At 42.1% G+C, this 12410-nt stretch overlaps 1 protein-coding gene across 2 annotated transcripts in view; it reads right to left on the minus strand.

The window, feature by feature from the left end:
• The window catches only part of STXBP6 (syntaxin binding protein 6), a 261761-nt gene that overhangs the window by 61538 nt on the left and 187813 nt on the right, over nt 1-12410 (minus strand). The gene's annotated exons all lie outside the window — the stretch shown is intronic.

Genomic DNA, 12410 nt, shown 5'->3' on the forward strand with positions numbered 1-12410 from the left:
ATGTTCCCTAGATATAATTATACAACTTACCTGGGAATGGCTTCTCTAAGAGCACTGTGTCATAGGCATTGGGACTCACTGAGTAAGGCATGTCTTGGAGCGATCCGGTCTAATACCACTTTTTCATTTATCGCGTTACCCACTGTTTTCTGTTGGTATCAGAGGAAAACAGTAGCATGGGGCCAACCAAACCCAGGTCCTTTTGCTACCAACTCTGATTTAAAAAAAAAAAAAAAAAAAAAGTGTGGTTCTCATGGGGGCACGCCTCCTCATTAGCCTTCCTGTAGACTTCGTTTATCCCTCAGCTATAGTTAAGAAGCAGTGATAGGAATTACCATGTCTAGAATATCATTACCATCATTATTCAGGTGGTGAAGTATCTTTCCCTCATGAACTAACAACATAAAAAAGGTCTTTTGAAGAAAAAAGAGGGACCTCCATGAAAGACTGTTCAAATACAAAATAAGAACACTTAGCTCCAGTCAAAGGGTAGAGACCACCAGCCTTGCTTCTGGCCAATCAGAAAATTCTATTTAACTGGAAACCAACAAGCCAGACAACAGCAAAGCACTTTCTTAGATCCAACCTGGTCTTATGGTAAGTCCGGAACTGGTGGAGGAAAGGACAAATCCTGATAAGGAAAGAAAGACAGAAATTCAAGTGGCTTGCATATTATGCAAACCAGCAGAAGGTACCTGGTCTGCCAGTGATTAACAGGCTGATCTTCCATTTCAAGGTCTAATGGTTGAAAGACTTTTTAAGGAGTTACAGTTTTCCCCGGCAATCTCATTATTCACACAGCATCACATGTCAGTCTTTCCAAACAGGAAAGTCAATTTTGCTTAAGATACAAAATACCTAGTTTCAGTCTTAAAATATTATTTTAAAAGAAACAAAGAATCATCATATAAACAAAATTATTCCTCATCACCAATATCCTCTACCATTTCATTTTTCCTAGGTATTTTCGTATATTCACTAACATTCGCACAGACATTTCTTCTTTTTTATACTTTTTTAATTTTAAAAAATTTTAAAATTTTTAAAAATTAATATATAATGTATTATTAGCCCCAGGGGTATAGATCTGTGAATTGCCAGGTTTACACTTCACAGCACCATTGCACATACCTTCCCCAATGCGTACACACATTTCTTATTAAATTAAATTCCAACTGAATCATCTCACATTTTTATGTGATCATTGCTATTTTTAAAAAAAGGGTGCTGAAGAACAAATCGTATCTACAATATAGCTTGATATTGAGGCTAGGTAGTTAAAATGCAGAGCTTACCACAACTTGATACCTAAAATATCTTAAAACTTCATCATATTCTTACCATGACCTTATGGTTAGGTCAAAGTTGGTGGTTCATGGTATGCTTTAGCTCTCTGCTCTGCTGGGGTCCAATGGCCAGACATGTGGATTTCAACAAAACTGTGGTGAGAAACAATTTGAAGCAAGGAATAAAAGTGATATCTACACAGAATTTTATCAGGGCGGCTCTTTGTCAGAGGTGGCTGACATAAAGGTAAAAAAGACAGAGAGAGAGAGAGGGAGAAATCCTCTGAAATGTGGTTCCAGAAATAAAAGCAAAATTGAGCACACCTCCTGGATGCCGACGTGGTAAAGAACTGGGCTCACAGACCAACGTGAGAAATGATTACCTGGCACTGGTTTCCTTAATGCTCTTCCGAAACTCTAATATATGATAGTTCTAGGTAGATTTCACAGTACCTACAGAGAAATGAGTATCAGGTCTGAGGCTGCATCCACAGTATTATCTGGTGAGACAGCGGAATGTTTACAAAGCTGAGAAGCAAGAATATAGAAATCGTTCCCTCAAATATCAGAACAAGGGAACGCCATCACTGCTATAGTTAGTGGGAAATGGAGCATGGCGTGCTCTACACAGGGTTGATCATTGACTTCCCAGAGTGTGTTCCCATTCAGGACATGGTAAATGTTCAGACTCCACAGGCTCCAACCAGACCAATTCATGAAATGGCCAAGCTGGTCTTTGGGGCCCGATTCACTCCTCCTTATCTAAGGTCCGGAGGGCTCTCTGGCCAGATTCCTGACAGGACCCAAACAGGCCTGAAAGGGTATTCTTGAATCTGCCTGCTTCTAGGAAGGCATTTTTCATCCAAATAAACAACCATCACAGAAAAAAACCAGTTACATTCAGTCTTGAGCACCAAGCCCTGGGGAAAATGGTAAGATGGCCTTTAACAGTCCCTGCTCTACTAACCCTAAAGGGGAAGACAGGGGATAATCAGTGCGCAAGGGCTGTGAGGTTTGTTCTTAAAGGCAGACTCCCTTAGTCTACAGTAGGGAAAATCACAAAGAAAGTTTCCACACGAAGATTCCTTATTTGGTATCATCAATTCCAGGGCCTGGACCTTACATCACATTCTCCCCTCCAAACTGGAGAAGGAAAAGGAGGACCAAGAGATCAAAAGCCCATGAAATTTTTCCAGAGGGATATTGAAAAAGGGACTGTTTGTATGTGAAACTTCTTCACAGAAATTTGGAGAAATCCTTCAGGAGAAGGAGGGGAAAAAGAACATCCCGCATCAAGCATTCCTTAAGAAGGCTGCTTAAAAGCCCAAGTATGAAGGTAGAGCACTATATGGAGAGTATTAACAGCTTACACATCAATAGCGCCAGCGAGCAACCCCCCCACCAACTGCACCAACTTTGCAGAAAGTTCTACCAGGTTTCCAATGTTTGCAAATTACCAACAAGGAAACAGCATTACTTTTGGAACATGCAACTTCAATGTCACATGTCAATATGACATCTAACTGGTATTTCTAAAACGTAATCCTTTCTAATTTTAAGCTCCTTTGCCTGGTTCTTTCTTTCTTTTTTTAAATTGTAAAACATGTAGTTTTTATTTTTTATTATATTATATTTTTTTACAGGCTATTCTACTTTTCAAGTCAATGACTATGAGGGGTTCAGGTGCACCATGGGTGGTCTTGGGCTGTTATAGCTTTAGCTGGGAACCAGAAAGCTTAATCACCAGAGGGTCTGTGCTCCCCACAGCAAGACCAACAGTGTCCCCATCATGTTCCATGCTGTCTTGTGTGTTAGACATCGACATACAAAGCGCTGGTTTATGTATGCACGTACACACGAAGGAGAGAACAAACGAACAGCTCCTCAATGGAAGGAAGAATAGCTCCTAAGCCCGCCGGAAATCAAGGATCAAACAAAAGTTTATTTCAGGTTCAAGTGTTCAGTTTCACGGTCAAACCACAGTTGTAAGGGATTTGAACTATCTTCTTCAAAGAAAAGAAGAGTATCCTGAGAACTAGGGAGGGTAGAGAAAATGGCAAAAACCAAGAACGCAGAGAAATATCAGGACACTAGAAGGAGATAAATTTTGGGTTAGAACTTCTTAGGAAATCTCTTTTCCTGCAATCCTTATTCTAGCAGCATCTCTTGTAAGCAATTCTGTCTGCTTCAGCCTCCCTGAAAACACAATTTTGGGCTTGAGATTCAGCAATCTGAGATTTCCCATTGTGCATGATTTTTTAGCTTCCTGAGACTTTTCTCCACGGACTTGAGGAGAAAATCAATTTGCATGCATTCTGGGTAAAGGGTAAACATACAATGAATTATAAACCCTGGCTGGCGATAGCTACTGCAACTTCACACCTTATACAGAGAGGGTGTAACACATCTGATGGATGTGGTGTAACTGCCAAAAGAGTGAACAGGCCCAAGCTAAGGACACCGAGGCTTCGAGCAGTGAGAGCCATGGTGGCTACTGAAGAGATTAAATCCAGTCCCAAACCCTGTAACATGCAGGGCAATAACCGAAGGGGTTAACTGTAATCATAGAGTCTTATTCTGTCCTTACTTCCTCAGATCTGGAAACAGATGTAAACATCATTTTTGATCTATTCTTAGGGGAGATTTACAAACAGAGGATCTGAAGACAAAGGCATCAAAGCAGCAGTACCTGACTCAAGAACGAATTAAATTACTCCGCAAGAAGCTCAAGGGCTGGGGATAAAAACTTGAAGAAGAGATTTTTTTTAAAATATTATGCTTTCCTTGCTGTTTTCCATTCTATCCAGGCCAAGGAGCGACTCTCTGCAGAGAAATGCCATGCTTGGTAGAAATTCACTATTTTGTCGGGAAGGGTGGCTAAAGAGCCAGAGCCTTCCTGAGCTCACATAGCCCTAACAGTGAGAAGAGAGTGAGTCATTTCTGCAGCCTCTGCTTCCTTGTCCCTCATGTGGGGGAAGGAGGCCTGGTGCGGCGCTCCCTGACACTACGTGCCTACTGGTGAGCGTATAATCTATGCGTAGTCAGTCTAAGAGAACCACGGGAGGGTGTTAAGAGGATGGGGATTGCCCTCGATGTGAGAAGAAGACTACTCCCTCCAAAAGGAGAATTTTTCCTGCCTTGAAGGAGGCAGAGCAGCAGAGGATTCTTTAATGGACTGGGTAGTAAACATATAATATCACTAGGTTTCTGGAAAAATCAAAGCTGTTATTACTTAGAAAACACAGGCTGTCAGATATAATTATGACTATCAGTCAAGCAAAGACAGACCTTACCTGTCTGTTCTCTCTGGTTTCCTTCTTCTTTGCCTCCACCACTACTTAATCCTTTCAGTAACACATGTTAGGTGAGGGTGTACATCACTGACTGAACATCTAAAAAAAGTCAATGATGTCACTAAGAACACGACACCTTCACTCATTACTGTGTTAAATGGAGGAATAAAATCTAGGGACGTGTTCTGGGTAGAATGAATGTCATTTACATGAGTGAAAAGGATCTATAATTAAGATTAACTGAATTTATTTTGGTAAACTCTAGGCAGTATCTCCTAATGCTAAATATGTGATATTCTATGGCCCAGGAATTCTACTCCTGTGTCTACACAGCAGAAATGAATGGTGCTGTGTCCATCCTTCTGCCTGAAGCAACCCCAAATGGACAAACTATGTGGAACAATAAAGGAAAGGGACCCTTGAGAGACAGGAAATGAATGAGGCGAGTCCTATGATCACCCAAGTTTATTTGCTGCTTTGAGAGTTTCTTCCAGGCTGTGGTGCAAGGAGGAGCCTAGGCAGAGACTGGTGTGTGAGTTGAAGAGACAGAGCAGAGAGCCTGGGGAGACCCAGGGGTCATTATCCTCACATCAGAGTCATGAAGAAGAGAAAACTACATGCAGAAAGAATGCTGGAGATCGACAGATACTCACCCGTGAATAGCTAGCTGCATGTTTCTCACCACAGGTGTGTGAGGAAATTACCTGAGGCCAAAGAAAGAACCACTCAAAACGAATAGAGCAAAGAGCACCCCAAGCTCAAATAGGCTTTGGGAAGAGTTTCCATCAGGCAGACTAGAAAACTGATCTTAAAGAGCAAAAATAGAGGGAGGACAAGATGGCAGGGAAGTAGGAGGAGGCGCCATGTCAACCTGTACCCTAAAGTGAGCTGATTATCTACCTAAGAACTCCGATCACCCATGAAATCAGCCCAAGATTAGAATTATACACGTCTGGGGGGCGCCTGGGTGGCTCAGTGAGTTAAAGCCTCTGCCTTCGGCTCAGGTCATGATCCCAGGGTCCTGGGATCGAGCCCCGCATCGGGCTTTCTGCTCAGCAGGGAGCCTGCTTCCTCCTCTGTCTCTGCCTGCCTCTCTGCCTACCTGGGATCTCTGTCTGTCAAATAAATAAATAAAATCTTTAAAAAAAAAAAAAAGAAAAAAAATTATACATGTCTGGATCTTTACGGGGGCAGAAGACACCAGTGGGCAGGTAAAGCGGGGTGGGAACGTCGGACTGATATCAGAAGATAAACAAAAGGGGGAGGGGAGGGAGCCACCAGAAGCGACCCATTAAAAAGCAAAAATAACCCTGAGGAGAAAAAGAGAATAAATCTGTGGAAAACTTTTATTACCTATTCACAAGACTTGTTGTTTGACTAAGCAAGGCACTGTAGCACTGGTGTCAAGACGGGCACACAGGTCAGTGGAACGGTCCAGAAAAAGACCTGTATATATATGGGAAATTGGTATTCAAAGAAAGTGCAAAGGTAAGGCACTGGGGATAGGGTAGTTTTTTCAGCAGATGATACTGGAACAACTGGACATCTGCCTGCTAAAAAATGGAACTTCGGCTCCTACTTTGTACCATATACAAAAATTACGTTAAAATGGATCAGAGACCTACATGTGAAAGCCTAAAACTATGATAACTTTTAGAAAAAAACACAGAGGAAAATCTTTGTGACCTTGGGCAAGGCAAGGCTTCTTAGATTTGGCACTAAAAGCATAATTCACAAAAGAAGAAACTAGGTAGTACCAAAATAAAACTTCTGCCCTTCAGGAGGATGAAGGGACAATGCACAAACTGGGAGAAAAAGTTTGCAAATCTCTGATAGAGGACTTCTGTTTTTATAACTTTATACTTTAAAAACTCTTGAAACTCAATAAAAAGAAAAAAGAAAACAGCCTACTTTAAAAAAAAATGTGTAGAAGATTTGAACAAATACTTCATAACGAAGATGTGCATGGGAAAAAAAAGCACAGGAAAAGATGCTCAACATGATTAGTCATTGGGGAAATGGGACACTGAAACCATTAGGAGGTTCTGGGATACGCCTCTTAGAATGGCTAAAATGGAAAAGTCTGGCCCCACCATGTGTTTGCTCATGCACAGACAGTCACAGCAGCTTTATCTGTAATAGGCAAAAACTGGAAACAACCTAAAGGTCCATCTCAACACAATTATGCCAAGTGAAGCACAGACCAGAAAAGAGTAAACACGCTATTTATGCTTCCATTTGTATAACATTTTAGGAGATGCAAACTCATGTCTAGGATAGAAAGCAAATGCATGGTTACACACAGATATGGAGTACGGGAATGCTGGGGGCCAGAGAGAGATTTACAAAGGGGTATGAGGGACCTTTTGGGGATGATAGGTTTGTCTTTTCGACTGTGGTAATTTCATGGAGATATATATCTCCATGAAAAAAAAAATATATGTATGTATGTAAAAACTCACCAACTGTACCATTCAGATATGTAGTTTCCTGCATGTTAATTATACCTCAAGAAAATAAAGCTGTTAAAAATGTCACAAACTGATTTATGGCAGTTGTGGTCAAAATAGAGATTGCCTTTGATGGAGGTAGATAGGACCCTCCTGAAATGTTGGACAAGTTCTATATGTCGATATGGATGATGAGGACATGGGTTTTTATATATATAAAAAACTCACTGAATCATACACTTAAGATTTTTACAACTTACAATATATAAGTTATACCTTAACAAAATGTAAACCGGTAGCAATGATGATGATGACGACAATAGAGTTTAAGAATTGGTACCCATTTGAAGTCACCAGCCATGATAGGCATGTCTTAGCACCTGCCCCAGTCAGTTCATTGCAAGGCTACTGTTGGTAACAGAATCACAGCACCCAGTATATTCTCTACATAAAAAGAATGTGCAAAGTTGGAAGTTATCTTCATCTGTTTTGGCTACTAAAATGGAGTACCACATACAGGAGGGCTTATAAATATCAGAAATTCACTTTTCATGGTTATGGAGGTTGGGGAGTCTAAGATCAAGGTGCCAACAGAGTTAGTGTCTGGTGAGATCCCACTTTCTGCTTCATAGCTGTCTTCTCACCGTGTCCACATGGCAGAAGGGGCAAAGGAGTTTTCTGGTTTTTTTTTTTTTTTTTTTTTTTTAAATAAAAGAGTACTCATTCAGGAGGCTTCCACACTCATTATCTAATCATCTCTCAAAGGCTCTACCTCCTGATACCATCACACTGGCATTTAGGATTTCAACATATAAATTTTGGGCAGTCACATTTAGTCCATAATAGAAGTGAATTTATTCACTGCGATTCTGACACTGGCTTTTATAAAAATCTACCTTGGTATTTGAAAAGCATATCCTATTTATAAAATTCTCCCATTGAGTTCATGGTCCTTTCCCTGCCTGTCTTTTCTGGAAACCCTCCAGTTATCCCTCCTCTGGGATGATGCTTTCTATCTTCATCTTTTCAGACTTCTTCCATTCTTCCCAAGAACATGCTTAATGTTTTCCTTTCCCATGAGAATTCTCTATTGACAAGGCCAGTCCTCCAGCCCTACCCATTCTTTTGAAACGTGTGGCAGTGAGAGGAAAGTTATGTGTGCTCCAGAAACTGCCCCATGAACATGAAAATGCCTAACGGTAAAACATAATGGCTTTGCCTTCTGGGCACAGAAGTTTCATTGGGCACAACAGTTAATGGCAAAACTCAGAGGTGGAAAAGAGCTTGACCTGTTCAAGGGAGAGAAAGAAGACCGAGGAAAGGAAAGAATGAGTGAGTTCACGGAGGACAGCAAGTGTAGGCTCACAAAGGTCCCAATGTCCAAGGCTGGGTAACCATGAGGGAGTACTGCAGCAGGATCTTGATTACATTTGAAAAATGTTGGCCAACTGCAATGGGCAAAGAGGGCATGCAGGAGTATGTGGGAAGACAGGGAAATCACAGGGGAACATCTACCACAGGAGACCAGAAGAGGCAATGGTGGTTAGATTGATGGTGGTCAGGGACACATGGAAAAGGGGCAGTCTGTCCTACTCTCCATAGCTGTTGACTTCCCTCCTAGAGGGCATCCTCAAGGTCAGTCACCAAGGCCCAGCCAGTTAGCTTCACACACTAAGGCCTGGTGTATTGTAGGCCGTTGACCATTAAACATCACACTTTGTACATGGGTTGGAATAAAGATATTTGTATTTATCATATGTGCGATTTCAGCTACCACATTATCAGTAATTTGAGAATAAGAGATTATGTCTATCTCAGGGCACCTAGCAGGGTGCCCTACCCAGAGTCCTACCTCAAATATGCATCACATGAAATATCTCCATTCTCATCAGGAATGATCAAGGACTTGCCGTATGTACTGATGAGTGTGGTTAGCAATATCTCAGCCACCCTACTCGCTTTTCGGCCATGTCTGTTTTTCTTTCTGTCTGGGGTCATTTAAGGCAATATGGGGGAAGGAAAAAAAAAAAAAAAGGAAGAGCCAGGCACACCTGACTGTAGATTCTGACATGTGGTAAAGAGCCACTTGGCGTACAGAGAGCCAGTACCTCCATGCCTCCCGCCACAGAGGCTGAGTGGAATGCACTGGTTATGTACCTCGTTAGCATTTATGGACAGCCGAGGAATCATTTCTGAAATAAATGATGGCACTTGTGTTAAATGATTCCTTCTGAAGAAAAATCCCTGGGAATTTTTCAACAGCACCCCTTGATGAAGAGTCAGAACAAAAGGAGCAAAACACCTGACCCTGGGATGCTGAGTGAGTGGAGACAGGCTTGGCTTTCTCTACCCGATTCCCCACTGGCAATTTCCCCATAAACTGGAGCATAACTGGAGGGCAAACTGTCTTTTTTTTTTTTTTTTGAAGATTTTATTTATTTATTTAACAGACAGAGATCACAAGTAGGCAGAGAGGCAGGCAGAGAGAGTGGCAGGGGAAGAAGGCTCCCTGCTGAGTAGAGAGCCCAATGTGGGGCTCGATCCCAGGACACTGGGATCATGACCTGAGCCGAAGGCAGAGGTTTAACCTACTGAGCCACCCAGATGCCCCTGGAGGACAAACTGTCTTAAGGAGATGAGGCACAACTAACTATAGATATGTTAGTTCTTCTCAAAACTCGGCTGGCCATATCGGCAGGCCTCCACCTGCTTGCCCCATGGTATCTTGCCTCTCCTTTAGACTTGGAGCATAGACCAGAGGCTCTTAGAGCAGGCCAGTGGGAGTCAGAGAGCAGTCACCATACTGGGCCAAGGAGAGGAGCTGCTGCTCTCAGCCAACACTGACTATGGTCACTAAAATCTGTTCCCGTGCAGCTCATGGACAGAGCTGAGCGCTTACCCCACCTTCTGGTGTTCACCCTATGGAGTACACTTTCTCAGTTTTACTGAATGCCACTGTGTACCCTCCACTGTGGGAGTAAAGAAGGTATTATATTTTCTTTAACAGCAAGAGCAAGCATTATAGATAGCCACGGTTTACGTTAGGCAGAGAATACATTATCGCAGAATCATGCAAGCTAGTAAGTGGACCTACTAACTGAATTCTCAAGCCCTTTGCATGAGATTGAGCTGGTACCAAAACTTCAGAACTTCAGTCTATTCTGACTTTAATTTGGGGCAGAAATCACCAATTTTGTATTGAAAGGTAACTTAAACTAGCTTTAAAACTAAACTTAGCACTTATAACCAGGAGGGAAAAAAGTAAATTCCTTAGACCAACAAATTACTAAAACTCCTAACTTCATTGGCACATTCAAAAGCAATGTTTTGCTTCAATGTATAAGGTAAAGCTGTTTGAGATGTTATACCGGTCTGACATAACTAAAGCTCCCTTAACGGATTCTACATGTGTGGTTTGCACTTCTGCCCCTGCAGTCAGTATAGAATTGGGCAATACAGAATTAAAGAGTTGGAAGATGTCTCAAGAGGTCTACTCTCCACCAGGTCTTGAGCATGCTACCTTCTCAGCTACTTTATATAGATTCTTTTCCCAACCTCTTTTTAGCTCCATAATAATAACTTATAACTCACCCGAATAAAGAGCTTTGTGATGAGAAACTCCTTTGAGGTTATGATTAAAGCCATTTGCATTTCATATTCTTGCAAGTCATTTAATTGGTCTTCAGTTTTCCCCTAGTTAAAACCTTTCCACTCCCTTCAGCCTACCCAGATGGGTCTTCTTTTTCAATGACCACCTCCATGGACCCAGCTGAGTTCTTCATGTTCCCTTTAGGACAAAGAGCTAGAGCTAAATACAGCACTTTGAAAAGAAGAACACAATGCAAGAAGTTCCCATTCAGCACTAGACTATCTGGATTCCTATTTGGGCATGCCAGTATTTTCAAAGCCTGTGATGCTACATGCTATAGTCATCTACTGTAAGTACTTAGGAAGCCACTGTCCACATTCTCGAAGAGATTAAACTTTTGATTGACATTCTAAACTTGTATTTTTCCCCACAAGCCACACCAATATTTTGGCTACTTATTATTTTCTTTTTTTCCACTATTTCCATATAGCAGGTATATAAGCCCCTCTTGAGCACCTTGACTGGGAGAAGCTATTTCCTGTTCTCACTAAAGAATGGTACAATGCTGGTCACCTTCTGCAGCCCCTACTCCTAATCATAGTACAGTGAAGTATCTAGCAGCATTCCTTGTATGCAGTGAGCATCAATATTATCTGTTGCATGAATGTTGTGAATCTCCGGGAAGGGGGTGGTAGAAGGTAGGAGGATGCCACTGGAAATAAAATGATACAAAATGAAAGGCTTTGCACGGTCTATCAAACAGCGTAGGTGTATTTGGCAGTTTGCCATAGTTTGAGGAACTGCCATGGAGAGGATGAGTATGTGCTGGAGGTCTTGCTCTGTCAAGACTGTATCAGGAATGTGCCAGATGATGATGTGAGGGGTCCAGAGGTCCCCCGAAGCCTCACAGTGCGGCAACCAGCTGAATATTTACTACCTGCAGAAGCAAATGATAAAAGATCCCATCTTCAGTGGGTGGGCGGCTGTACTGTGCAGCTGCTTTCCAGCCAAGGCTCACTGCTGGGTGGGGCCCAGTGGGTTTGTAATGAGGATGGGTCACATTTCAGAAATGTTAATATCGCTAACTCCGAGATGTGGATAGCTTCCCATAAGCTAAGTTCTAGTCCACTCAAATCTCACTGCCAAGGGCCATGGACTCGAAAGAAACACCTTGCCCACAGGAGGCTGTAACTTCCTAAGAACCTGCCTCTCTGGAACAGAGAGGTAATACAGGTCTTGTACCTGCTACCTCTTCCTCGTCCCACTAATGGCTAAAGGAAACCAACTTCCTGATCATCCTTAGAGAGGATTTCTTAGATCAGGTACAAACTCATAACAGTTTTTTTCCCTGCCAGACTCCACAGGCCAAGATCCCTGTGGCCAACAGATCCACTCCTTAATGAGACTTTGCTGAGCCTTTAGTTGACCTTAGCATCAAGGGAAGCTGGCACCTGTGTGAAGGAGGAAATCTCTCTGGGAACTAGCAATATTAAATAAACAGAGAAGCTAAACTATGCCAGGATTCCCATAAAGATTCACTTCTTCGAACTCAAATTTTAGTCTATCAACAAAACCATAGATTCTGGGAACTCTTTGCTGCTGGGATGTTTTATGTGTGGTCACTGGTCATATACGATACCGAGCACGCACATTTTGGAGTTCCAAGATACTTGTACAGCACACATCACACAAGCCGTCACAAAACTAGACTGGCAAAACGGTGCCAAGTCTAAGCCGACTCTGAGGAAGTGACTAACACACATCACAAAGGCCACTTTAGGGTCTGACATTA

The sequence above is a fragment of the Mustela erminea genome, chromosome 5 (assembly GCF_009829155.1).
Source record: "Mustela erminea isolate mMusErm1 chromosome 5, mMusErm1.Pri, whole genome shotgun sequence".
Taxonomy (NCBI): Eukaryota; Metazoa; Chordata; class Mammalia; order Carnivora; family Mustelidae; genus Mustela; species Mustela erminea.